The sequence below is a fragment of the Procambarus clarkii genome, unplaced genomic scaffold (genome assembly GCF_040958095.1).
Source record: "Procambarus clarkii isolate CNS0578487 unplaced genomic scaffold, FALCON_Pclarkii_2.0 HiC_scaffold_455, whole genome shotgun sequence".
NCBI classification, from domain to species: Eukaryota; Metazoa; Arthropoda; class Malacostraca; order Decapoda; family Cambaridae; genus Procambarus; species Procambarus clarkii.
This window is the reverse complement of record NW_027189488.1, coordinates 68582-95000: the sequence shown is the minus strand read 5'-3', so window position 1 is coordinate 95000 and position 26419 is coordinate 68582. Positions and strand designations below refer to the sequence as shown.

The following is a 26419-nucleotide window of genomic DNA, read 5'->3' as shown; positions in this document are numbered from 1 at the left end:
TCCCCGGCGGGTAAGAAGGCAACACTCTCTTCCTTCCCCCCCCCCCCCTACCCCTGACTCTCTCACTCCATCCCCTCCCATTTCGGTGGTCATGCCCCCTGTCCCAGCCATGGAGGTTACTTTAGCCCCTGATTCCCTTCCCTGTTTCTGCCCCACCCCCTCCTCCTGCTGTCCCAGACCACCCCTCTCAGTTGTCTTCTCCTCCTCCGGAATCTACCCGTCCGCCTCTGGTCTGTCCTCCCACTCCCTTCACTCCATCCTTACTCAGTTTATAAATGCCCCCTTAACCCTGACTTTGCTGACTCTGATCCTGATCCTGAGCTTATTTAATATATTGTGTTCTTCTTTACCTTTGTTTCTTCATTATTCTCTGTTGCTGTCCTTTCTCTTTTTGCCGATGTCTATTCTTCAATGCTTCAATGGATTATTCGTGGATTTTATGCCAACTTCCATGAACTCCAACTCATGATTACACAGTTTTCACCCCTTTTTGTATGTCTCCAGGAGCCAATGCTTGGTGCTCGTCCTGGTCACTTCCGTGGTTATTCCTTTTTCTCTCCCCCCCTTCCCCAACTTTTTCTGGGGCTCATAACTCTACTGCTCTCTCGATTCGTACTAATATTCCCTTCGTCCCCCTACATTTTCCATCCCTATCCAATGTTCTGCTGCCCATGTCTTTGTCAGAGTAAATGGTATACGGTTTGTTCCATTTATCTTCCCCCCCCCCCCCCCCAAATGTCCCACTTTCTCCTCCTGATCTTAAGGACCTACTGGACTCCTTGCCGGAGCCTGTGCTCCTGTTGAGTGATTTCAACTGTTGACATACCTGTTGGGTATCTGGGGCTTTACTCACATATTGAATTATTTAATAATGATAATTAACATAAATCGAAGGACCACCCACTTTTGAGAAAAGAGGGAAAACAAATAAAGGTGAGTATGAATTTAACACTATAGAACCAGTGCCTATGTATGGTAATTGATTTAACAATCACTTAAAGACAATGAATAGACTGTATTATTAATTGATTAAAGTTAAAGCCTCAAATATCAACATTGGGGGGTTATTTCTAGACGTTCATATATATCTAGGAACCAGTGTGGTTCGTCACTAGTTCATTAAAAGGTCAGTAACATGGCAAAAACTGAACTAGAATGTAGATTCAAGATATGACATATTAAATAATTAATAATGAAAGATTATTAAATCTTAAGAAATAATAAATGTAGGTTCATTAAACACCGAGTGATAAATTCTTGCGTTAGATTATTCCTCTTAACTATCCTATATGAATTTATATAGAGAAACTACTACTAATCTTATTCAAATTTCTACAAAAACATATGTCTTAGCTGTAAGACGACTTCACTAAGTCCGTTTCGTTACTCGCCCACGTGATCACAAGATTCCAATAATGAAGAAACCAGCAGTGAACATCATAGGTGAAGAGAGACAACTTGTTACATCCTCGCCTGCACGCTGCAATCATGGAAATTTGAGTAGCATTTGATTAGGCTATGAATTATTTAAATATTCATTGAAATAAAAAGGGAAAATAAACTAACATTGTAGTATAGGTCTTCTTGTAATATAACGACAGACTACCCACAAATACACGATCTTGAATGATGTATCAAACCAGAAAAGTATACTTAACGTGAGCGTGCGAGAACACTAAGGTCTGCCGGTATCGCATCTGTCAGTCCCTGGCGTCCACTGCTGTGTACGCGTAATAACAGGTCATGACTATAATTGTAGACGCATTATTAAACTGTTGAGCACTGTAGACCACGTGATGGTATTGAATGGTGGCCGTCTGTTGAGCTACCACGCGACTAATGCTGTGCGACTTGTCAGCCACGCCAATCCTCACGTCTCGCTGTGCGACTCGTCAGCCACGCCAATCCTCACGTCTCGCTGTGCGACTCGTCAGCCACGCCAATCCTCACGTCTCGCTGTGCGACTCGTCAGCCACGCCACTCCTCACGTCTCGCTGTGCGACTCGTCAGCCACGCCACTCCTCACGTCTCGCTGTGCGACTCGTCAGCCACGCCAATCCTCACGTCTTGCTGTGCGACTCGTCAGCCACGCCAATTCTCACGTCTCGCTGTGCGACTCGTCAGCCACGCCAATCCTCACGTCTCGCTGTGCGACTCGTCAGCCACGCCAATCCTCACGTCTCGCTGTGCGACTCGTCAGCCACGCCAATCCTCACGTCTCGCTGTGCGACTCGTCAGCCACGCCAATCCTCACGTCTTGCTGTGCGACTCGCCAGCCATGCCAATCTTCACATAATTAATTATTATACAGAATACTGATAAAAGTAGAGAACCTTACTCAATTCTCTAACATATTGGTAATAAATATGTCATACTAGACAATATCTGATGCAATCCTGCCTCTCGATGTGGTGAGAATGTCAGCAAATGACGCGCAGATAGAAATATTAGTTTATATTAGTACTACAGTAAGTAAAGTTAATTGATACTGTAATTAATATACAACAGTAGTGTATTGTGATACAATAGAGATGTATCAGTGTTGGAAATTTCCAACAATACCCTCTGGGGTGATGTTCTGACAAACACCCGAGGCCGCCTTCTGGAACCATTTGTCCTCTCTTCTTCCGTCTCTTCTGAATCCTGGTGAAACCACTCAAGTGAACTCTCGCACTCGCACCCTTTCCTGTCTTGATCTTTTTCTTTGTTTGTCATCTCTTTACTTAGATTTCACGTGACGGGTTTTTAATGACCTCCATAACAGTGACCATTTCCCCATCCTTGTTATCTTTTTCTCTTTTCACCCTCCCTTTTCCTTCCCTAGGTGGTAGTTTGCCAGGGCTGACTGGAATCTATTCACCCTCCATGCTACTCTCTCCGACCTCTCCGCTCTGCCTTTCCCTCACGCCCTCCTCCTTTTTCATGATACTGTCTTCGACACTGCCTTCCTCTTTATTCCTCGCTCTACCTTCCGGGGCACGTAGAAGTGCGTTCTCTGGTGGAATGCGGACTATGTCCGCTGTAAGCGTGCAGCCTGGAATAAATACCAACGTCGGCAGACGGCTGATTCTTTTATTTTGTTTCGGAAGGCAAGAGCAGTGGCCCATAGGACCATCCGTACAGCTAAACGTGAGAGTTGGCAATCTTATGTTTCCACCATTACATCCGAAACTCCTCTACCGCAAATCTGGAAGAAAGTCCGCAAGAAGTAAGTTCGTTCCAGATGTCTCACGGTCCTTCACCTCCAGGTACTCTTGTGGCGGACCCAGTGAAGGTCGTAACCGAACTGGGTTCCCACTTTTCTACTGTTAGCTCTGGTTCTCATCTTCCTCAATCCTTCCTTCTTCTTAAGCCCGCTCTTGAATCTCATCCCTTAGATTTCTGCACTCATCTCCACCTTCCCTATAAAGATGCCTTCTCTCTCTCTCTCTTTGAACTGCAGTCTGCCCTGGCCCTCTGCGGTTCTACGGCAGGGGGTTAAGATGAAATTCATTATGAGATGCTTCGGCATCCCCCTCTTTGCACGTCTCAGTATTTACTGAGTCTGTATAATCAGGTCTGGGAGTCGTCGTCAGTCTCTGAGGACTGGCTCAATGCCGTTGTACTGCCCTATTCGGAAACCGGGGTCTCTCGGGACATTCCCTAAGGACTTCCGCCCTATTTCCCTCACCGAGTTGTGTTAACAAACTCTGAATGAGTGGACAATGTGTGTCTGATGTAGTACTTGGAATGCTTTCACCTCCTCTTCCCTTCTGAATTTGGTTTTCACAAGTGCCGCAGCACGACTTATGTTCTGGTGAACTTGGACGTTCATATTCGCACTGCTTTTGCTGTGAAGACCTTCATTGTAGCTTTCCTTTTTGACCTGGAAAAGGCTACGACACCACCTGGAGATACCATATTCTGTCCCAACTTCGTTATTTTGGCCTTCGTGGTAATCTCCCTCTCTTCCTCCGAAGCTTCCTCTCTCATCGTTCCTTTAGAGTGAGGCTTGGTGCCACTCTCTCTGCCTCTTTTCGACAATACGAAGGTGTACCCCAAGGTAGTGTTCTGAGTACTAATCTTTTTCTGGTTGCCCTCAATGGTCTTCTTCCCTCCCTTCTGGCGTCTTCTCCGCTCTCTATATCAACGATCTTGCCCTCTGCTGTCGAAGTGATGATTCACCTATCCTTCAACGGCGGCTTCAACTTGCGATTGATGCTGTGTTGTCTTGGGCTCCAATCATGACTTCAAGTTCTCTGCAACTAAGACTTTTGCTGTGACTTTTACTCGGAAGCATGTCGTTCTCCGTCCCTCTTTGTCGCTTTATGGTCATCCCCTTGTGTACAAAGATTTTCCTAAGCTTTTGGGGTTAATCTTTGACACTCGTTTGTCTTGGTCACCCCATATCTCTTACCTCCGTGTTGAATGCTCTAAGGCCCTTAACCTACTTAAGGTTTTGTCCCATACTTCTTGGGGACCGGATAGGAGTACACTCCTCTCTTTACATTCCTCTCTCATACTGTTCAATCTCGATTATGGTTGCATTGTTTACTCTTCTGCTTCTCCTTCTACTCTTCGCCGTCTTGATCCTTGGCACCATACTGGGTTGCACCTCAGCTCTGGTGCCTTTCGTTCAACTCCTGCCCTCAGCTTGTATGTTGACACTCGCTTCCTGTCTCTCCAGGACCGCCGAGACCGCTACTATCTTCGCTACCTTGCGTGGTCCTTACAACACCCTCACTCTTGCCTGTGTCGTGCTTTGACTTTTCCCCAGTCCTATAGTTCCTGTTCCCCTTCACCATCTCCCTCTTTCTGTCTGGTTGTCTCCTGCAACATTCTCTTTCAGTTAGTATTACTAACATTTCTCCTCGTGTTGTTCCGTGCATGCCTCTGTGGAGGGTCCCCCTTCCTAAATATTGTAAATCTCTGACTCACATCACTAACGCTTTTACCTCTTCTACAGTTCTGAAACGCCTTTTCCTTGAACACTTATCTTCACACTCCCACTCCGTTTCCATCTTCACCATTTGGTCTAAATCTGTGCATGGTATAGGCAACTCTGTTGTTTTTCCTGACCACACCTATATGTGTCGCCTGCTTCCGGAGACTAGCATCTTCACTGCAGAACTTTATGCTATTCTCTATGCTCTTCGTCTCCTGCTTTCTCGCTGTCAATCCTCCTTTGTGGTTGTAGTTGACTCTCGCAGTGCCTTTATGGCTCTGGAGTCCTTTAATCCAGTCAATCTGGTGGTCGTCGAGGTTCAACATTGACTGTTTCTTATCTCCAGTAGATTTAAGACAATTGAGTTTTGCTGGGTTCCCAGCCATATTGGTGTCTCTTTCAATGAGCGTGTGGATGCTGCCGCTCAGGAAGCTCTCCGCACCTATCCTATCTCCCATAAAGGGATTCTTTATTCTGACTTTTACCCAGTTATTCATTCCTCCATCCTTGCCCAATGGCAGAGTTGTTGGTCTTCTGATACTGGTAACAAACTGCATACTCTTAAGAGTAGTGTGTCCCCGTGGCCTTCCTCCTACCACCGTAACCGAGTGGGAAACGGTTCTGGCGAGGTTGCGTATTGGCCAGACGAGCTTAAGTGTCTCATGGACACTTAATGGAGCGCCGCCCTGCTCCTTATTGTCCTAACTGCATTATCCCTCTTACAGTTGTGCATATCCTTGTTGAATGTCTTCACTTCCAGGACGAGCGTGTCTTGCTTTCCGACCGTCCCTCGCGGTCACTTGTCCCTCGATAGGATTCACCAAGAATCGGATACTTTTGATATCGTTCGCCTTAAGCGTTTGTTCTCGTATTGGCATCCTTAGTGATATTTAGCGCCCTCTGATTATTCCACACATTTGATGGTGCTACATAGCCTTTCCGGTTTGGTGCCTTCTTTGATAATTACTTACTTGCGTTAATACACAAAACAGCAGTAAAGATATGCATATGCTAACTATGATGCATGACTGATGTGTAGCTGAATTATGGCAGAAATAGTCTGATTATATACTGTATGTCAGCCACAAGCAAGTAATTACCAAAAGAAGGCGCCAAGCTGGGGAATGTCAGCCACAAGTAGAGCTCCTAATTAATTTGATTTTAAACCTTAATATGTTCTATATCATGAGACATTCGGAACCATACTATATATTTTCAAATTTTTGTCATTAAAGTATTTATATACCTGAGGGTCACTTACATTAGTGGCATCGACGAGGACAAGAAGCTGGCGGCTTGTCGATGGTCCCCCCATTTGTTGTGATGATCTTCTCCAGTTAACCCTTAAAATTTACCATTTTACCTTTGGTACGCCACAGATAAAATGTTATATTTTATTTACTGTAATATATAGCATGAATATTATACTCATCATGCAAGTTGTAGTTTATTGGACACCCCATACTCATCTTGTGAGTGCAACCCTTTTTTCGAATAGACAGTACCCTTTAAAACTAAATGTAATAAGTACATTCCTGACTGTCTAAATAGTATATCATTACACTTAATTATGCTGTTACATTTACCTTCCCATATATTCCCCTTATTTCTTGTTAATACACTCAAAATTTTTAGGTTGAAGTTTTTGTGTTCAATTCTATGCACACAAGTTTTAAATATAAAGAATTTCTTTTTCCGTTGTTTTAAACAATAGAGATTTTATAAAAAAAAATGCAAATATCCTGAGATACTTTATAATTTATTGAAAGACTTTAGTTTTGTTTTATTAGTTCTATAAAACTGTAATATCCATATAGATATAGGTTAGGTATTAATTGTAATTAATAAGCAATAAATGCTATTTACATTTTTGTCCTCCTACATAACTAAGGTAAGTTTAGGTCGTGGTTTTCTATACAGCTTTTTAGGTAAACAATAATATTCACAATATTTTGGTGGAATGCTGGCGATTAAGTGCATTTATGTACTATGCCGATAGTCAGGATTGTACTTATTACATTTAGTATTAAAACGTACTGTCTATTCTGAAGATTGTCTGTATATTAAGAACATAAATTATTGACTTAGTTATGTTAGTTTAGGTTAGGTAGGGTTGGTTAGGTTCGGTCACGTACCTACTTTAGTTTTAAATCATATTAAAAACTTAACTCATACATAATGAAATGGATAGCTTTATCATTTCATTACAAAAAAATCGAAAAATATGTAAATTCTGGAAAACTTGGCTTATTTAACAAATCGGGCCTTGCATAGTAGGCCGAGGACTGTGTTCTGGCTGGCTACTTGGTACGACATATATATATATATATATATATATATATATATATATATATATATATATATATATATATATATATATATATATATATATATATATATTAGTATATTTTGGTAGCAGTCTTTCCTGTAGACATATATTATTAAATATGACCGAAAAAGTAAGATTAATAATTCTAACACGAATTTTCTCAATCTTTCGTACATTACGCTTCACTGTTGGAGGTAAATCAAAAATCAATTCTCCAAAATTCATTTTTATTTCTAGTCTGACGCGACACGGGCGCGTTTCGTAAAACTTATTACATTTTCAAAGACTTTAGTTCACAAATACACAACTGAATAGAACTTACGTATCTCCGATTTTATATCTACATTTGAGTGAGGTGGAAGGGGTGATGTGGCATTAACACAAGACAGAACAAAATGTGGTATTAATAGGGTATTAATTTCATCAACACAAGACAGAACACGGGTATTAATAGGGTATTAATTTCATCAACACAAGACAGAACACGAAACAATGGATATTGAATAGAAGTGTTTGTAGAAAGCCTATTGGTCCATATTTCTTGATGCTTCTATATTGGAGCGGAGTCTTGAGGTGGGTAGAATATAGTTGTGCAATAATTGGCTGTTGATTGCTGGTGTTGACTTCTTGATGTGTAGTGCCTCGCAAACGTCAAGCCGCCTGCTATCGCTGTATCTATCTATCTATATATATATATATATATATATATATATATATATATATATATATATATATATATATATATATATATGTCGTACCTAGTAGCCAGAACGCACTTCTCAGCCAACTATGCAAGGCCCGATTTGCCTAATAAGCCACGTTTTCATGAATTAATTGTTTTTCGACTACCTAACCTACCTAACCTAACCTAATCTGACTTTTTCGGCTACCTAACCTAACCTAACCTATAGAGATAGGTTAGGTTAGGCAGGGTTGGTTAGGTTCAGTCATATATCTACGTTAATTTTTACTAAAATAAAAAAAAATTGACCTCATACATAATGAAATGGGTAGCTTTATCATTTCATAAGAAAAAAATTAGAGAAAATATATTAATTCATGAAAACTTGGCTTATTAGGCAAATCGGGCCTTGCATAGTAGGCTGAGAAGTGCGTTCTGGCTACTATAAATATATATATATATATATGTGTGTATATCACGAAAATAAACACGTGATTAAGAATGTGACAATGTCAGACCACGGAGGAAAAATGAAACAGGAAATTTCCTTAAGTACTTTCGTATATTAAATACATCTTCAGAAGGTCCTTCTGAAGATGTATTTAATATACGAAAGTACTTAAGGAAATTTCCTGTTTCATTTTTCCTCCGTGGTCTGACATTGTCATATATATATATATATATATATATATATATATATATATATATATATATATATAATATATATATATATATATATATATATATATATATATATATATATATATATATATATATATATATAAATATATATATATATATATATATATATATATATATATATATATATATATATATATATATATGACACATATATATATATATATATATATATATATATATATATATATATATATATATATTCAATGAAACATGTTTGAAAGAAAACCTGCTGCCAGTATACACCAATATAAACCCACATGACCCAGCAGTCCGCAATACAGAGTTTACCTATAAGTATAGGCAAGAGCTCATTCGGCATCAACTAAACAAGAAGAAGGAAGCCCTCCAAACCTTTATAGAGCAGGCGGAGCATCTGTTAAACAAATGGACCCAGTACGACATCCCTATCCAACTCAAGCAAACCATCAACAGTGAACTATTTAACCTGAAACAACAACATAAAACTCTTGTAGAAACAAAGACACTCCTTAAGTTAACATCCCTAAACGGTGGACAGCTAAAAATCCCTCGTCCTAAAGATGGCTACTTTAACCTGACTTCTTATGATCTTACCCAGGACCAACGAGACCTCTTAAATCTTGGTCTAAATTGTCAATTCTTATCTAAACCAAAGATGCATCAAAAACGCCTGGAAATCGAAATGCTTCTGGACGATATCCATAAGCTAGAAGACAACAAAAAAGTCATCACCACGGACACACTTCAAGCTGAACTACTTGCAGAAGCAGGGAAAAAACGAGGAACATATTCATCTACAATCTTAACCCCACGACTCAAAGAAGCAGCGAAACAACTAAAAAATCTGAAAGACGTAACAATAAGAAAAGCCGACAAAACAGGAGCATATGTATTGATTCCTACCAATGAATACATGAACAAAATTAGCGACATCCTAAGTGACGACTCCAAATTTCAACGAATCACGAGGAACCCCGTAGAAGACCTTAAGCGGAAAGTAAACAAAACAATTACAGCAATCAACGCAAAGAAAGGTAGTGTGCATTTCAATAAACTTCAAGGCGACTATGGCTTAGGATATGCCTACGGCAATGTTAAGACGCATAAACCAGGTAACCCACTACGCCCTATAATCAGCCAAATACCAACCCCAACTTATCACCTGGCAAAAAACTCAATGAACTCCTAACTCCATACACTCCAAGTAAGTTTAGTCTACAATCATCAGCAGATTTCCTAGAATTGATCAAATCTACCCAGCCCGATGGAATCATCGCTTCCCTGGACGTTGAATCCCTTTTTACCAACGTCCCAGTCGACACAACCATAGGAATGATACTGGACAGAGTATACAGAGACGAGAGCACCCCCAAATTAGACATACCTGAGCCACACTTGAAAAGTCTTCTCGAAGCATGTACAAAGGAAGCCCCTTTCATCAGTCCACAAGGAGACATGTATTTACATATAGACGGAGTAGCAATGGGCTCCCCCTTAGGAGTTTTATTTGCTAATTTTTATATGGGAACCATCGAAGATAGGGTCTTCAGTAGCAGACAAAAACCAACTGTATACTGCCGTTATGTAGATGACATATTCGTAATAGTAAAAGACTCAGATGAACTAATTGACCTAAAAAGACACCTAGAGAGAGAGTCAGTACTCCGATTTACACATGAAAATAGTGAAAATAACAGTCTGCCATTCTTGGATGTACTAATAACAAAAACAGGAACCTCTTTAAGCACCAACGTATATACCAAGCCCACCAACATAGGATTATGCCTGAACGGTAGAAGTGAGTGCCCCCAAAGATACAAAGCCAGTGTTCTCAATGCTTGTATTCGTCGAGCGCTTACCCACTGCTCTGAATGGAGCAACGTGAGTAGAGAGTTTGAAAGAGTAACTCAGGTATTGGTGAACAACGGATATAGCAACGCGGAAATAAACGCTGCTATAAGAAGACACTTGGACCGTTGGTATAATTCAGAACCTAGAACAGAAACCACAACACCCCCAATAAAATTATATTACAAATCAACCATGCACAGTGAACATATAAAAGAGGAAAGAATAATGAAAGAAATAATCCGTAAAGGAGTAAAAAGCACTACTCCTAACCAAAACATAAACCTGATAATATTCTACAAAACCAAGAAGACTTCCGAACTCCTTATCAAAAACAGCCCGAAGCCGACGGAGAACCCTCTACAGCAGTCAAGCGTTGTATACATGTACACTTGCCCCCACGAAGGATGTAACCTTCAATGTAAGTACATAGGTATGACGTCGACCAAGCTGACGAGGCGTTTGACATGCCATCTTCAATCTGGTGCCCCTAGGAATCACATGAGACAAGCCCATGACATTACTCTAACAAGAGAAATGTTGAACAAGAATACTTGCATAATAGATAAAACCCAAGATTCAAGAAGATTACAAATTCTTGAGGCAATTCACATAAGAATAGAGCGACCTACCATGAACACCCAAATCACGGAACTATTTACTCTACCCACCATGAGAGTAAGAACAAGACAAGAACATATCGATGCCAACACAGAAGACAATGTCCAACATAACAGGCCAATTACACTGGATTAATCTTTGTGTTTAGATAGGAGATGCCTCGTATGGGCCAATTAGCCTTCTGCAGCCCCTATGTTTATCCCTTATGTATCCCCCCATGTTTTTCACCTTCATTGTATTATCACCTGACCTAATGCGGGTATAAAATCAACTAGTATTGTAAGATTGTTCACTTGAGAATGAACCATGGAGGTTCGAAACGTCGTGCAAATTATACAAATAAGTGTAATACACTCTATAGTAAATCACTTCTTTTCTTCACCTTAAAAGTACGAAAATGAGTTTTGGAGAACTCCTATTCCAATTAAGCCCTGATGCTAAGAAAATAGTTAGAGGGATAGAAGCCCTAAACCAGAAAATAATAAATACAGAATATGCGGTCATATTCAATGAAACATGTTTGAAAGAAAACCTGCTGCCAGTATACACCAATATATATATATATATATATATATATATATATATATATATATATATATATATATATATATGACCGAAAAAGTAAGATTAATAATTCTAACACGAATTTTCTCGATCTTTCGTACGTTTCTTTTCACTGTTGGTGGTAATTCAAAAATCAATTCTCCAAAATTTATTTTTATTTCTAGTGTGACGCGACACTTACATTTTCAAAGACTTTAGTTTACACATTGGCTTCTCCAATGGTTTCGTCGAAGACATCATAAGTAGGAAAGTGAAACGCCATGCAACCTCTGAAGAGACAACTAACACAACACCTATACCCCCTATTAGACTATTTTACAGGAACTTCTCTTCCACAGCTCATAAAACGGAGGAAAGGGTCCTGAAAGATATTGTTAATAGGAACGTTATCGCTACAGACAAAAATCAGAGGATACAACTGACGATTTACTATAAAACCAGAAATACGGCCAGCCTACTCATGAGAAACTCTCCAGACACAAAGCAGAACGCTTTAAAAGAGACCAACGTCGTCTATGCCTTCAAATGCCCTCTTGGGGACTGTAAGCTCCAAAAAAACCAGTATATAGGCAAGACAACAACATCTCTTTCTAGGCGTTTAACGATGCATAAGCAACAGGGCTCCATTAAGGAACATATAATCTCTTCCCACAACCAAACCATTGCCAGAGAAATCCTAGTAAACAACACAGAAATCATCGATAGATACAGCGATAGCAGGCGGCTTGACGTCTGCGAGGCACTACACATCAAGAAGTCAACACCAGCAATCAACAGCCAATTAATGCACAACTATATTCTACCCACCTCAAGACTCCGCTCCAATATAGAAGCATCAAGAAATATGGACCAATAGGCTTTCTACAATCACTTCCATTCAATACCCATTATTTCGTGTTCTGTCTTGTGTTTAGGAATTTAATACCCTATTAATACCACCTCATCCCATCCACCTCACTCAAATGTAGATATAAACAAATCGAAGATGTGTAAGTTCTATTCAGTTGTGTATGTGTAAACTAAAGTCTTTGAAAATGTAATAAGTTTTACGAAACGCGCCCAAGTGTCGCGTCAGACTAGAAATAAAAATGAATTTTGGAGAATTGATTTTTGAATTACCACAACAGTGAAAAGAAACGTACGAAATATCGAGAAAGTTCGTGTTAGAATTATTAATCTTACTTTTTCGGTCATATTTAATAAAATATGTCTACAGGAAAGACTGCTACCAAAATATACTAATATAAATATATATATATATAATATATATATATATATATATATATATATATATATATATATATATATATATATATATATATATATATATATATATGTCGTACCTAGTAGCCAGAACGCACTTCTCAGCCTACTATGCAAGGCCAAATTTGCCTAATAAGCCAAGTTTTCCTGAATTAATATATTTTCTCTAATTTTTTTCTTATGAAGTGATAAAGCTACCCATTTCGTTATGTATGAGGTCAAATTTTTTTTATTGGAGTTAAAATTAACGTAGATATATGACCGAACCTAACCAACCCTACCTAACCTAACCTAACCTATCTTTATAGGTTAGGTTAGGTTAGGTAGCCGAAAAAGTTAGGTTAGGTTAGGTAGGTTAGGTAGTCGAAAAACAATTAATTCATGAAAACTTGGCTTAATAGGCAAATCGGGCCTTGCATAGTAGGCAGAGAAGTGCGTTCTGGCTACTAGGTACGACATATATATATATTGATATATATATATATATATATATATATATATATATATATATATATATATATATATATATATATATAAATATATATATATATATATATATATATATATCTATATATATATGTCGTACCTAGTAGCCAGAACGCACTTCTCTGCCTACTATGCATTGCCCAATTTGCCTAATAAGCCAAGTTTTCATGAATTAATGTTTTTTCGACTACCTAACCTACCTAACCTAACCTAACCTAACTTTTTCTGCTACCTAACGTAACCTAACCGATAGAGATAGGTTAGGATAGGTTAGGTAGGGTTGGTTAGGTTCGGTCATATATCTACGTTAGTTTTAACTCCAATAAAAAAAAATTGACCTCATACATAATGAAATGGGTAGCTTTATCATTTCATAAGAAAAAAATTAGAAAAAATACATCAATTCAGGAAAACTTGGCTTAATAGGCAAATCGGGCCTTGCATAGTAGACTGAGAAGTGCGTTCTGGCTATTTGGTACGACATATATATATATATATATATATATGTCGTACCAAATAGCCAGAACGCACTGGCTATTTGCCAGAACTCACTTCTCAGCCTACTATGCATGGCCCGATTTGCCTAATAAGCCTAGTTTTCATGAATTAATGTTTTTTCGACAACCTAACCTACCTAACCTAACCTAACCTAACGTTTTTGGCTACCTAACCTAACCTAACCTATAAAGATAGGTTAGGTTAGGTTAGGTAGGGTTGGTTAGGTTCGGTCATATATCTACGTTAATTTTAACTCCAATAAAAAAAAATTGACCTCATACTTAATGAAATAGGTAGCTTTATCATTTCATAAGAAAAAAATTAGAGAAAATATATTAATTCAGTAACACTTGGCTTATTAGGCAAATCGGGCCTCGCATAGTAGGCTGAGAAGTGAGTTCTGGCTACTAGGTACGACATATATATATATATATATATATATATATATATATATATATATATATATATATATATATATATATATATATATGTCGTACCTAATAGCCAGAACTCACTTCTCAGCCTACTATGCAAGGCCCAATTTGCCTAATAAGCCAAGTTTTCCTGAATTAATATATTTTGTCTAATTTTTTTCTTACGAAATGATAAAGCTACCCTTTTCTCTATGTATGAGGTCAATTTTTTTTTTATTGGAGTTAAAATTAACGTAGATATATGACCGAACCTAACCAACCCTACCTAACCTAACCTAACCTATATTTATAGGTAAGGCTAGGTTAGGTAGCCAAAAAAAGCTAGGTTAGGTTAGGTTAGGTAGACGAAAAAACATTAATTCATGAAAACTTGGCTTATTAGGCAAATCGGGCCTTGAATAGTAGGCTGAGAAGTGCGTTCTGGCTATTAGGTACGACATATATATATATATATATATATATATATATATATATATATATATATATATATATATATATATATATATATATATATATATATATATAATGTCGTACCTAGTAGCCAGAACGCACTTCTCGACCTACTATGCACGGCCCGATTTGCCTAATAAGCCATGTTTTCCTGAATTAAAATATTTTCTCAATTTTTTTTCTTATGAAATGATAAAGCTACCCATTTCATTATGTATGGTCAATATTTTTTTATTGGAGTTAAAATTAACGTAGATATATGACCGAACCTAACCAACCCTACCTAACCTTACCTAACCTATCTTTATAGATTAGGTTAGGTTAGGTAGCCGAAAAGGTTAGGTTAGGTTAGGTTAGGTAGGTTAGGTAGTTGAAAAACAATTAATTCATGAAAACTTGGCTTATTAGGCAAATCGGGCCTTGCATAGTAGGCAGAGAAGTACGTTCTGGCTACTAGGTACGACATATATATATATATATATATATATATATATATATATATATATATATATATATATATATATATATATATATATAATGTATAAGAAATAGGAGAGGTCCCAAGATGCTGCCCTGTGGCACCCCCTACTGTCAATGGTAGAGTAGGGGGAGGCTATTTATATTTATTTATATACAAGAAGGTACATTGGGGGTTAACAGAGAATACAGAAATTAAATTGAATTTACATTCTTGTAAAGCCACTAGTAAGCATAGCGTTTCGGGCAAGTCCTTAAACTAACAGAAATTTTTTACATAAATTAACAGTAAAATTGATAAAAAAATGTTTACAGGTACTTTACAGATTTATTTTACCTGTACAGATAATTTTAAGTAGAAGAATTACATTAAAATTAACAAAAAAATGTTTACAGGTACATTGAAGAAATTTGACACAAAAGCAGATTAGAATAATAACAATACACAATAATAAATAATTAATAAATAAATGTTTATTCAGGTAAGGTACATACACACAACAGATTTTACAAAAATTTCTAGATTTATAGATAGGGCTAGTACATACAATGCCTAAAGCCACTATTACGCAAAGCGTTTCGGGCAGGAAAAACATTAAAGACTATAACTTAATACAAGTTGAGTTTAAAGTATAGAATGTGTTGAGAACAAATTAAAATAAAGATAAAAAAGGGGGGTAACATGATTGAAAAAGCAGCACAAATACAATTAGGTCGACAAACAGCGTTGTTTAAAAAAACAGACATGGGTTGACAATATAGGGGTAAGGTAGTTACAGGGAATTTATTAGGTAGTGCTTCGCTTTTATCTTAATCTGGTTGAGAGAGATACAGTCTTTAACATGATTGGGAAGGTCATTCCACATTCTGAGTCCCTTGATTTGTAGAGCATTTCTAGTTTGATTAAGTCGTACTCTTGGAATATCAAAACTGTATTTGTTTCTGGTGTGGTGCTCATGGGTTCTGTTGCAACCTTCAATGAAGCTTTTGAGGTCAGGATTGGCATTACAGTTCAGCGTTTTATATATGTATAATACATATGAGAGAATGTGCAGTGACTTAATATCTAACATATTCAGAGATTTGAGTAGGGGTACCGAGTGATGTCTGGGGCCAGAGTTGGATATTATCGTAATAGCAGCTTTGTGTTGAGTAATTAGAGGACGTAAATGATTTTGGGTAGTAGAACCCCAAGCACAAATACCATAGTTGAGATATGGATAGATGAGGGAGTAATAGAGCGTCACCAGGGCAGGGCGGGGAACTTAATATCTGATCTTAGAAAGAATGGCAACAGTTTTTGAAACTTTTTTTTATATATTTAGAATGTGTCCCTGGAAATTCAGCTTGTGGTCAATGAGAACGCCTAGGAATTTGCCATCTATTTTGTTACAAATTTGGGTATTGTTTATTCTGAGATTTATTTGATTAGAGGATTTATTGCCAAACAGAATATAGAATTTTTTTTCAATGTTAAGGGTGAGTTTGTTGGCAGTTAGTCAAAGATGGACTTTATTTAGCTCAATATTTACTGTGGCATTTACAGTAAGGGGGTCAGGACTGGAGTAAATGAAGGTTGTGTCATCAGCAAATAGAATTGGTTTGAGGTGTTGGGAGGGATTTGGAAGGTCATTAATGTAGATGAGAAACAGGAGAGGTCCAAGTATGCTGCCCTGAGGAACACCGATGTTGATGGGTAGGGGTGGGAGAAATTGAATTATTCACAGAAACATACTGGAGCCTGTCAGTAAGGTAAGATTTGAGGTATTGCAGGGAGCGTCCTCTGACTCCATAATGATGTAATTTAAGAAGAAGGTGTTGGTGGTTGACAGTGTTAAAAGCCTTACGCAGGTCCACAAATAGCCCAACAGGGAACTCATTTTTATCAAGAGCTGCATGAATCAAGTTAATCATACTAATAAGTGCATCGTTAGTGCTTTTTTGGGTCTGAAGCCATATTGACAAGAGCTAAGTATATTGTGTTTGGCTAGATAAGAGTAAATCTGCTTGTAGATTAGTTTTTCAAATATTTTTGACAAGTTAGGCAGGATTGATATAGGTCTGTAGTTGTTAACATCTGTGAGATCACCACATTTGTGGACAGGGGTTACTCTCGCTTTTTTTAGAATATCTGGAAAGATTTGGAGTTCAAGTGACTTGTTGAAGAGCAATGCAATACCAGAGGCTAAAAATCTGGAGGCTTTTCTGGGGGGAGCCCCGTCGGCTCCCCGGAGCTATCCCAGGCTGATATGCTAATGTCAGACTTTGGCATCAGTCATGTGTATGGAGTTCTTAGGCCTACCGGGGACCACGGCCAGAACCGGGCCCCCTCAGAGAGGCAAGGGGAGCAATGGCCTATAGAAGCCCCCGTGTAGTTGGAAGCATTCTATGTCTGCCATCGACCGGAACAGGCACCCAGAAAGGTAAGCGCCCCAAAACAAACCCCTATTCTGGTTAAAATTGCTACCTAATACCGAACTAGTGGATAGAACTCCCCAACCGAAAACAAGCAAATTAGTGTGACGTCACACACTGCCGCGCCGCTGTCTGCGCAGCTCCCCCCTCCCCGGGAGGGGGAAGGGGGAGCCCCAGACCCCCCGCGCCGGCTACCCACACCTCAGTTCTTGAGGCTGATGCTATAGGCGATGGTCGTGTGCTCTGGCTCCGGTGTCGCTACTGCACTGTGCTTTGAGTGTGGTGTTAGTTTTGTGGGTGCGAGAGCCAGGAGTTATCTTCAGTACTCGGGCTGCATGCGTCTAGGGCTGCCTTCCCTAGGTGCCCTGTAAGTACTGCCCTTGGGGCTTGGGGCCACCTTCCACAGGCTCCTCGGGGTCTGCCTCTGCTGGTCCGTTTTACCTTTCGGTTTTTCGGCCGCCTGTTGGGCTCTTGGGTGTTCTGTTCTCCCTTGTTACCGGCAGGTAAGAGGCAGTTTGCACTGGTAGGGGCGCAGGGTGCTGCTCAGCTTGTAATTCCCGACATCGCGGCCGGCTCTGTTCCTTGGGGTTCGCTGTCCTCTTGCGGGGTTTTGTTTTTCTTTGTTTTTGCCTGGTGGGGGGTTCTGTCATTTTATTCAGTTTGTTTTTGCCCTTCCCTGTTCTCCTCGGTGGCGCCCCCTGCTAGGTCCCCGTGAGTGTACACGTCCCTGGGGTTCAGCTTTAGAAGTTTGCTTGGTAGTTTTGGGCGCCGGTTTGCAGCACCCTGCCTGGGACTACCTGAGCGCGAGTCCTCTTAAAGTAAACGCTCAGGACCCTGGGAATCCCCTAGGGGGCGCGTGGGTCCGATGGATGTGACCCCGGGGTCCCCACTCGCTGTGTGCGAGTTTGAGGGTTGCTCGGTCCCCTTGTCTCAGGGTGACCCTCATTGTTTTTGCCTCTGCCACGCTGCCTGTTGGGTCGGTGATACTTTCGACCCTGAGTCCTGTGAGTGTTGCTGCTTGCTTGTGACTCAATTTACCCAATCCTCTGATGATTCTATTCGGGTACAGGCGGCACGTGCGTTGCAGTCTAGGTTTCGTCTGTTGCAACGCGCTCGGTTGGTTGCTTCCCCGGATGCCCCGGGGCTGCCCCGCTTTGCTTTTCGAGACCCGGACTTGGGGGTGGGGGTCGCTTCGATCCTGGTTCAGTCCGCACCTCCTCGTCCTTCCCCTTCTGTTCGTTCTGGTCCCCCGCCCCTGCTTCCGGCCCCGAAGCGTCTGAGGGTTTCGGGGTCGGAGCAGGGGTTACTTGATCTCGAGACTCGGGCAGCTTCAGGGGTTGCCCCTTCCGGGGGGGCGGCAGAGGCATTCGAGTCTTGTCTCCCGGCCGAAGCTTCAGGGTCTGACCAGTGGGCCCCCCTTCCTCCAGCTTTTCCGGCTGCTCCGTCCTTGTCTTGTGGGGTCGGGGCTTGGGGAGAGGACTCGGCCTCGGGTCCTGTGGTGACGGACCTCGAGGCTGGGGAGGGGCTGACTTGGGGGCCTTGGGCCCCGCTGGACCCCGCCTGGGTTTTTCTTCCCACTGAGCGGGGCTTATTGTTACAAGGAGTGGGGTTTTCTTTCCCCCCCTCTGCGTACGAGTTGGATTTGGTGTCGGCCCCTCCCCGGGTACGGTTCCGTGTTCCCCCGGGTACGTCGGTTCCGTCCTTCCGGAGGTTTTCGGCTTATCGCATCCAACCTGGTGTGGTGCGAGCGGCCTTTGCAGCTTACCTCCTGCGTGACCCGGATTATGCCTCGGAAATGGATCCGTCCACGTTCAGGTTTGGGACTTCGTTCCCTTTCTGGCTCCGTTACGAGGTTCCGGAGTCATCCTGGCTAGCAGACTGCCCCTTGTTTGGTCTGGATTCCTGGCATTCCTTCTGTCGTTCCCGCACGCTGGAGTGGCGGGAAGCTTCCACGGTGCTTCAGGTTTTCCTGGGGGGTGAACTTGAGTACCTGAATGAGTGCTTGTTTGCCCCTGCCCTTCCCCGCGATGTGGGCGTTATTCAGCTCCATGTGCAGGTTCCCTCCCTTTCGGCGGCGCTCGTGGCGGAGGACTTGCGCGCTCGGGGCCTTTTGTGTTCAGCCTTGCGGTTCTTTTCCCTCCTGGAGCTGTCTTCGGATTGGCTCGTGGAGGATGTGGGGACGCTTGGGTCCGTCCCGGGGTCCGGCACCTTGTCCTCGGCTGCGCGTTCGTCGGCTGCCTTGTTGAAGCTGTTCACGCCGATTTTGCGGGATGCGGTTTCCCTGTTCTATGCTTCCCGTCTCGCGTGTCGGCAGGCGGTGCTGGGTTCCTCCGTGGAATCTGCTTGGGCTCTGGCTCTTAGGCGTTCTTCACCTTTTTGTCCTCTCCTGTTTGGGGAGTCGGCCGTGGCGCAGTTTATTCAGGCTGCGTCGGCGGCTTGTCGTCCGATGTCGGACTTGTTGGTTTTCCGGGGGTCCCGGGGTGGGTCTTCCCGGAAAGGTCGTGCCAGGGCTCGGGGTTCCTCTCGTCGTGGTAGGCCTCTGGTGTCAGGTTTGGGGTTGGCTCCTCCTGCGGACCCTCCCTCGTCTGGTCGGCGCGGTGTTCGCGCTGTGCGGGGTTCTGGGTCTCGTAAGGGTCGCCGGCCCTTTCGCGGTTTGCCCCTTTGACGGGGCGATGGGGGGGCGGCTTGCGCTGTTCGCCCGCGCCTGGTCCCACGATTCGTGGGCCTTTCGGGTCGTGTCTCGCGGCCTGCGGTGGCGTTGGGTGGCCCCTCCCCCCTTTGGGGGGTCGGGGCTGGCGGGGCAGGCTTCTTCCCCTGCGCTCTGTCGAGTCGTCTTGGAGTGGGTACGCTTGGGCGTCGTCGAAACGACGTCGTCCCTCAGATGGGTTTCCCGTCTGTTTCCGGTTCCGAAACGGGACTGCGCGGACCTGCGGTTCATTCTGGACTTGTCCCGTCTGAACCCCTGGGTTCATTGCCCCTCCTTTCGGATGACTACGCTGTCTCAGGTTCGGCTCCTCTTGGAGCCGGGTGCTTGGATGGTGTCCCTGGACCTCCGGGACGCTTATTGGCATGTCCCGATTCATCCGCGGTTCAGGGACTGGCTCGGTTTTGTAGTGGGGCGTCTGAGTTACCGCTTTCGTTGTCTCCCGTTCGGGTTGAACCTGGCACCTCGCGTGTTCACACGCCTTACACGGGTTGTGGTGGCTCGTTTGCGTCTCCTAGGTGTTCGGGTGTTGGCCTACCTCGACGACTGGCTGGTTTGGGCTCCCAGCCAGTCCGCTTGCTTGCTAGCCAGGGATTTGGTTCTTTCCCAGCTCGCCGGGTTCGGGTTCTTGGTGAACTGGAGGAAGTCCCATCTGGTTCCCTCTCAGGTTCGGACTTGGCTGGGTCTCGTGTGGGACTCTCGGACCGCCTCCTTGTCTCTCCCTCCGGAGTCTCTCCTGCGGCTGCGGTCCCGCCTTCGTCTGTTTCTGGAGGGCCCTCGGGTCACCCGGCGGTTGCTCGAGGGGCTGTGCGGGAGCCTGAACTTCGCGATGGTGGTCTACCCGCCGGGTCGGGTTTGGCTTCGACGGCTGTTCTGGTTCCTTCGGGGTTCCCCCTTCCGCCTCTCTCGCGATCGCAGAGTTCGACCCCCGGGGGACTTGCGTCGGTTGCTGCGTCACCGGCTTCCTCTTCGGGTTTTTCGGGGTTCAGTGCCTTGGCGCCTACCCGAGCCCTCGCTCGATGTGTACACGGATGCGTCGTCTCTCGGCTGGGGTTTTGTGACCAGTGCTCACCAGGCCGGCTAGGGGCGTTGGGATCCGTCCTTCCGTCGAGCTCACAGTACGGTGCGGGAGTTCGCGGCGGTGTGGTTTGCTCTGGGGAGGATTCGGGTGGCCCGCGGATCGATGATTCGGCTCCATTCGGACTGCTCTCCGGTGGTTCATTGCCTGAACCGCGGGGGTTCGATGCGGTCCTTGTCTCTTTGGGGTTGGTCGCTTCGGGTGACTCGTCTGCTGAGTTCTCGGGGTTTGGCTCTCCTGGCAGTTCACGTACGGGGCGTGTCCAACGTCTTGGCCGACGCCCTGTCTCGCTTCGTTCCCCTCTCCACGGAGTGGACGGTCGACGACGAGTCCTTCCGTTGGCTTTGCCAGACGTTCGGGCGCCCCGAGGTGGACCTCTTCGCGTCGACGTGGTCGCGGCGTCTTCCCGTTTATGCGGCGCCCTTCCCCGATTGCGAGGCCATCGGGGTCGATGCCTTTCGGCTCGACTGGTCGAGGTGGGGGTTCCTGTACCTCTTTCCCCCAGTTCGGCTGTTGCTCCAGGTCCTGACTCGCTTAGAGACTTACCAGGGGAGAGTTGTCCTTCTGGCCCCTTGGTGGCCGGCCCAGCCTTGGTTTCAGGCGCTGGTTGCTCGGTGTCCGAACCCGAGGGTTTTCCCGCGGCTCCGCCTCTTTCAGCAGATCGGGCCGGTACGTCACGTAGCTGGTTCGATCTTCTCCTCGAGTCTTCGCGTATGGTTTTTTTGACTCGAGTCTATCATCATCTCTATGGTGATCAGGTGGCCTCCTTGTTGGTGTCCCACCTGAGGGCTTCTTCTCGGCGGCAGTATGAAGTTTCCTGGCGGTCCTTCCGTTTCTTTTTGCGTCTTCGTCGTGTTAGCTCCTTGTCTGTTCGGGTGGTCTTGTCCTTCCTCTCGTGGTTGTTTCAGGACCGTCATCTTATGCCTAACACTGTCGCTTCGTATCGTGCGGCGCTGGCGGAGCCGCTTCAGCTTGCTTTCGGTATCGATGTTACGTCTGCGCCGTTTCGCAAGCTGTCTCGTGCATTGTTTCACCTCCGGCCTGCTCATGCGTCGCCTGAGCCGTCCTGGTCTTTGGACAGAGTGCTCGCTTTCCTTTCATCTCCTCGTTTCGTTGTGGCCCCTTCGGTCCAGGATTGTTTTTCCAAGGCACTTTTCTTGTTGGCTTTGGCCTCTGGGGGTCGGGTAGGGGAGCTTCATGCTCTCCTCCGGCGCAGGGGTTTCTGCTCTTTTGGTCGTGGTGATAGTTTTGTTCGTTTGCAGCCGTCTCCTTCTTTTCTGGCGAAGAATGAGACTGCTGCGTTCCGGAGGGGTCCATGGGTGGTTGATGCTTGGTTGGTCAGGCCGGGGGTGCATCATGTTTTGTGTCCGGTTGCGGCGCTTCGCCGTTATTTGCGCGCCACAGCTTCTGTGTCCGGGGACGCGCTGTGGGTTGATCCGGTTTCCCTTCTTCCCTGTTCGCGGGTTCGGGTCTCTCAGGTCGTCCGCAGGGTTATTAGGTCTAGCCAGCCTGCGGTCTATCCCCGTGCCCATGACGTTCGTAAGTTCGCGGCTCTTGCTGCCGTCTTTGGGAATATGTCTTGGTCTGATATTCGGGCGCGGGGATTTTGGCGGTCGAACAGGGTCCTGGCTGCTCGTTACCTTGTGAATGTCCCTGGCCCTCGTCGGGCCTGTGTTGCTTTGGGTCGGCGGTTGCAGCCAGTTGTCTCGGCTTCGAGTTGAGGGGTGAGCGACGACCGCCTCCCGGGTAAGTCCCTCTTTTTCTGTCTGTGGGTAGTTAGCTCCGGGGAGCCGACGGGGCTCCCCCCAGAAAACCAGCGTTGAATGTAATGAAACGCCATTTTCTGGGTGAGTCCCGGAGGCTCCCCGGCATCCCTCCCTCCCTCCGGTCGGCGGTTTTTCGCGTTTTTGACATCCAGCCTCAAGAACTGAGGTGTGGGTAGCCGGCGCGGGGGGTCTGGGGCTCCCCCTTCCCCCTCCCGGGGAGGGGGGAGCTGCGCAGACAGCGGCGCGGCAGTGTGTGACGTCACACTAATTTGCTTGTTTTCGGTTGGGGAGTTCTATCCACTAGTTCGGTATTAGGTAGCAATTTTAACCAGAATAGGGGTTTGTTTTGGGGCGCTTACCTTTCTGGGTGCCTGTTCCGGTCGATGGCAGACATAGAATGCTTCCAACTACACGGGGGCTTCTATAGGCCATTGCTCCCCTTGCCTCTCTGAGGGGGCCCGGTTCTGGCCGTGGTCCCCGGTAGGCCTAAGAACTCCATACACATGACTGATGCCAAAGTCTGACATTAGCATATCAGCCTGGGATAGCTCCGGGGAGCCTCCGGGACTCACCCAGAAAATGGCGTTTCATTACATTCAACGCTGGTTTTTTGTAAATTAAAGTTGGTATCTCCTCAAGGGCACTAGACTTGGTTTTAAGGGAAAGGATTATCTCATTAACGTCAGTGGAATTTGTAGGCTTTAGGTACAGAGGCTGTGGATAGTTACCTGTAAGATAGTCCTTAACATCAGTACTGGAAGATGGAATATCATTTGCAAGGGATGACCCAATGGAAGAGAAGAACCTATTGAACTCAATAGCAGAATCAGAGGCTGAAAGCTGACCATCGTTATTGGACATGACTGTTGGTTTGTTATTTAAAATCTTCTTTGATCCCAATATTTGTGAAATTGTGCTCCTAGTTTTTTTAATGTTGCTCTTTATTTGGGTAAATTTATCTTCGTAGTATTTAGTTTTGGCTCGACTAATTATTTTAGATAGCAATAACGAGTAATTCTTAGAGAATTCTTTGGAGACGGTTCCTAACCTATACTTCTTCTCAAGGTCATGTTTTTTATTAATGGATAATTTTTTAATATTTTTATTAATAACAATACACAATAATAACAATACGCAATAATAACAATACACAATAATGAAACAAGGATTACTAGGTACATGAGGATAACATTTCAGGGTTATAGTTGGTTCACTGAAGCATAATATGAGGATCGTTTCAAGGAAAAATCTCAAGGAATAATGCAGTAGAATATGCACTCAATACAACAACCATGATATCAGATGATATCTAAGATTACAGTGGTAAAGTAATATGGCTTAGGTACAAATGTTGGGGGATTAGGTAGCACTAGATACAGTGTGAACATAAAGTACTAGGTAGAAAACTATGAAGATGAAATAGGTACTTTTTGGTTTTATTTTTGAATAAGGCAAAAGTTGGACTTTTGTCCAAAAGTTGGAGTTATGCTATTGATGAGTACATATTAGTTCCTGTCACTTAGATAGGAACGAATATAGTCCAAAGCAAGGCCTTGAATACCATAGTGGTGAAGTTTAAATAAGAGGTAATTATGGTTTATAGTATCAAAGGCTTTTCTCAAGTCAATGAAGAGGCCAATTGAGAACTCATTTTTGTCAAGGGCAGTGTAGATTATATCAAACAGTCTAATGATGGCATCATTGATACTCATTTGGAAACAAAAGCCAAACTGGCAGGGACTTAGTATATAGATTTTACGAAGTAGGAATAGAGCTGTTTAAAAAAAAAAACAATTTTTGAAAGTATAGGTAGATGTGATATTATTCTGTAATTGTCAGTTGTCTCGCCTCCTTTATTAACTGGCACCAATCTTGCTTTTTTAAGGATATCAGGAAAAGTAGGACACTAGAGATTTGTTGAATAGCAGAGGAATGGGTGTTGCAAGAACAGGGGCAGCACTCTTATATATCATAGATGGTATTTTATTAATGTTCCAAGTTTTGGTTTTAAGTAATTGAATTATGGATATAATGTCTGTCGGGCTGACTGGTAAAAGGAATAGAGAGTTAGCTACCTGTGAGATATGTAGTATATTGTGTCTGGGTCTCTGGAATTTTTCTGGCAAGGTTTGCACCAATTGATGAAAAGAAGCTATTGAAATTAGTTGCAATATCTAAGTCTGTTGCAAGTGTGTAACCATCTTTGGAGAGTTTTATCTGCTTGGTATGTGAGTGTTGTTTAGACCCTAGGATGTTAGAGATGACTTTCCATGTAATGTTCATATTTCGTTTTGCTTCTTTAAATCTATTCTCATAAAAGGAAGCTTTGGCTCTTTGTATTATATTGGTAAGCATTGATGGGTATGCTACTTGTGAGCCAGGGGTTGTTTAATCTTTTGACAGTTTATTTGCTGAGGGAGGAGAAGACTCAAGATGATTCAAAATGCTCAGAATACTCTCACAAATTTATATCAATCTAATATTTAGGAATCTTATATAATAAAAATGTATGACTACAAGTTCTCCTTCTTTCCCTTCAACAGGTCTTCCTCACTGGGCCTGCTTGGCTTTTGTGTTACTGGGAGGGTGCCATCACCGTTTACCTTTCAAGACTGACTCATGCTGGCACTGCATTTGTTGACCTTCCCTTCACAGTAAACACACAGTCCTTCTCCATATGGTGATTGTCCAGGGCAAGCAGGGTGTGGCCGCCATCTTGGAAACAGGAGGATGGAGAAGCAGGGTCTTCTAATTTCTTCAAAGCAAAAGAATCTTCTGTCTTCCCAGACTTATGGCAGCTTCTGCCGGCCTTGCATTCTTGTTCCTACATGGCCCTTGGGCCTTTTATATTTATTTTACATAATAAAACAACTATTAATACCCATGTGTTTCACAAGAGATCCATGACCTTTAAGCGCTAATTGTATTAACTAATGTACATATTGTAACCTTTAAATATCTAATAAAAGACAACAAAACACAAAAGGAAGAGGGTGGTAGGAGAAAACCACACAGAAACTGTATTCAACGGGACCTAAACATTCCCTCTATTGCATTATGTGTGATTTCCATTTTTTTTATATAGATTTTTTATATTTAGATTTTGCATATATATATATAGAGAGAGAGAGCACGGGCGACATATGCGTTAACAACACTCCTCTTGTTTTGTTATGGAAGCAAGTCGACGAAGTGCCCA

General features: G+C 43.2%; 1 long non-coding RNA gene across 1 annotated transcript in view; it reads left to right on the top strand.

Moving 5' to 3' along the window:
• LOC138361549 (uncharacterized) overlaps positions 1–26100 on the top strand; it is a 52197-nt gene extending 26097 nt beyond the window's left edge. The window contains exon 2 of the long non-coding RNA XR_011227026.1: positions 25764–26100. This is a non-coding gene — a long non-coding RNA (uncharacterized lncRNA). The remainder of the gene's footprint in view (positions 1–25763) is intronic.
• The last annotated feature ends 319 nt before the right edge of the window (positions 26101–26419 follow it).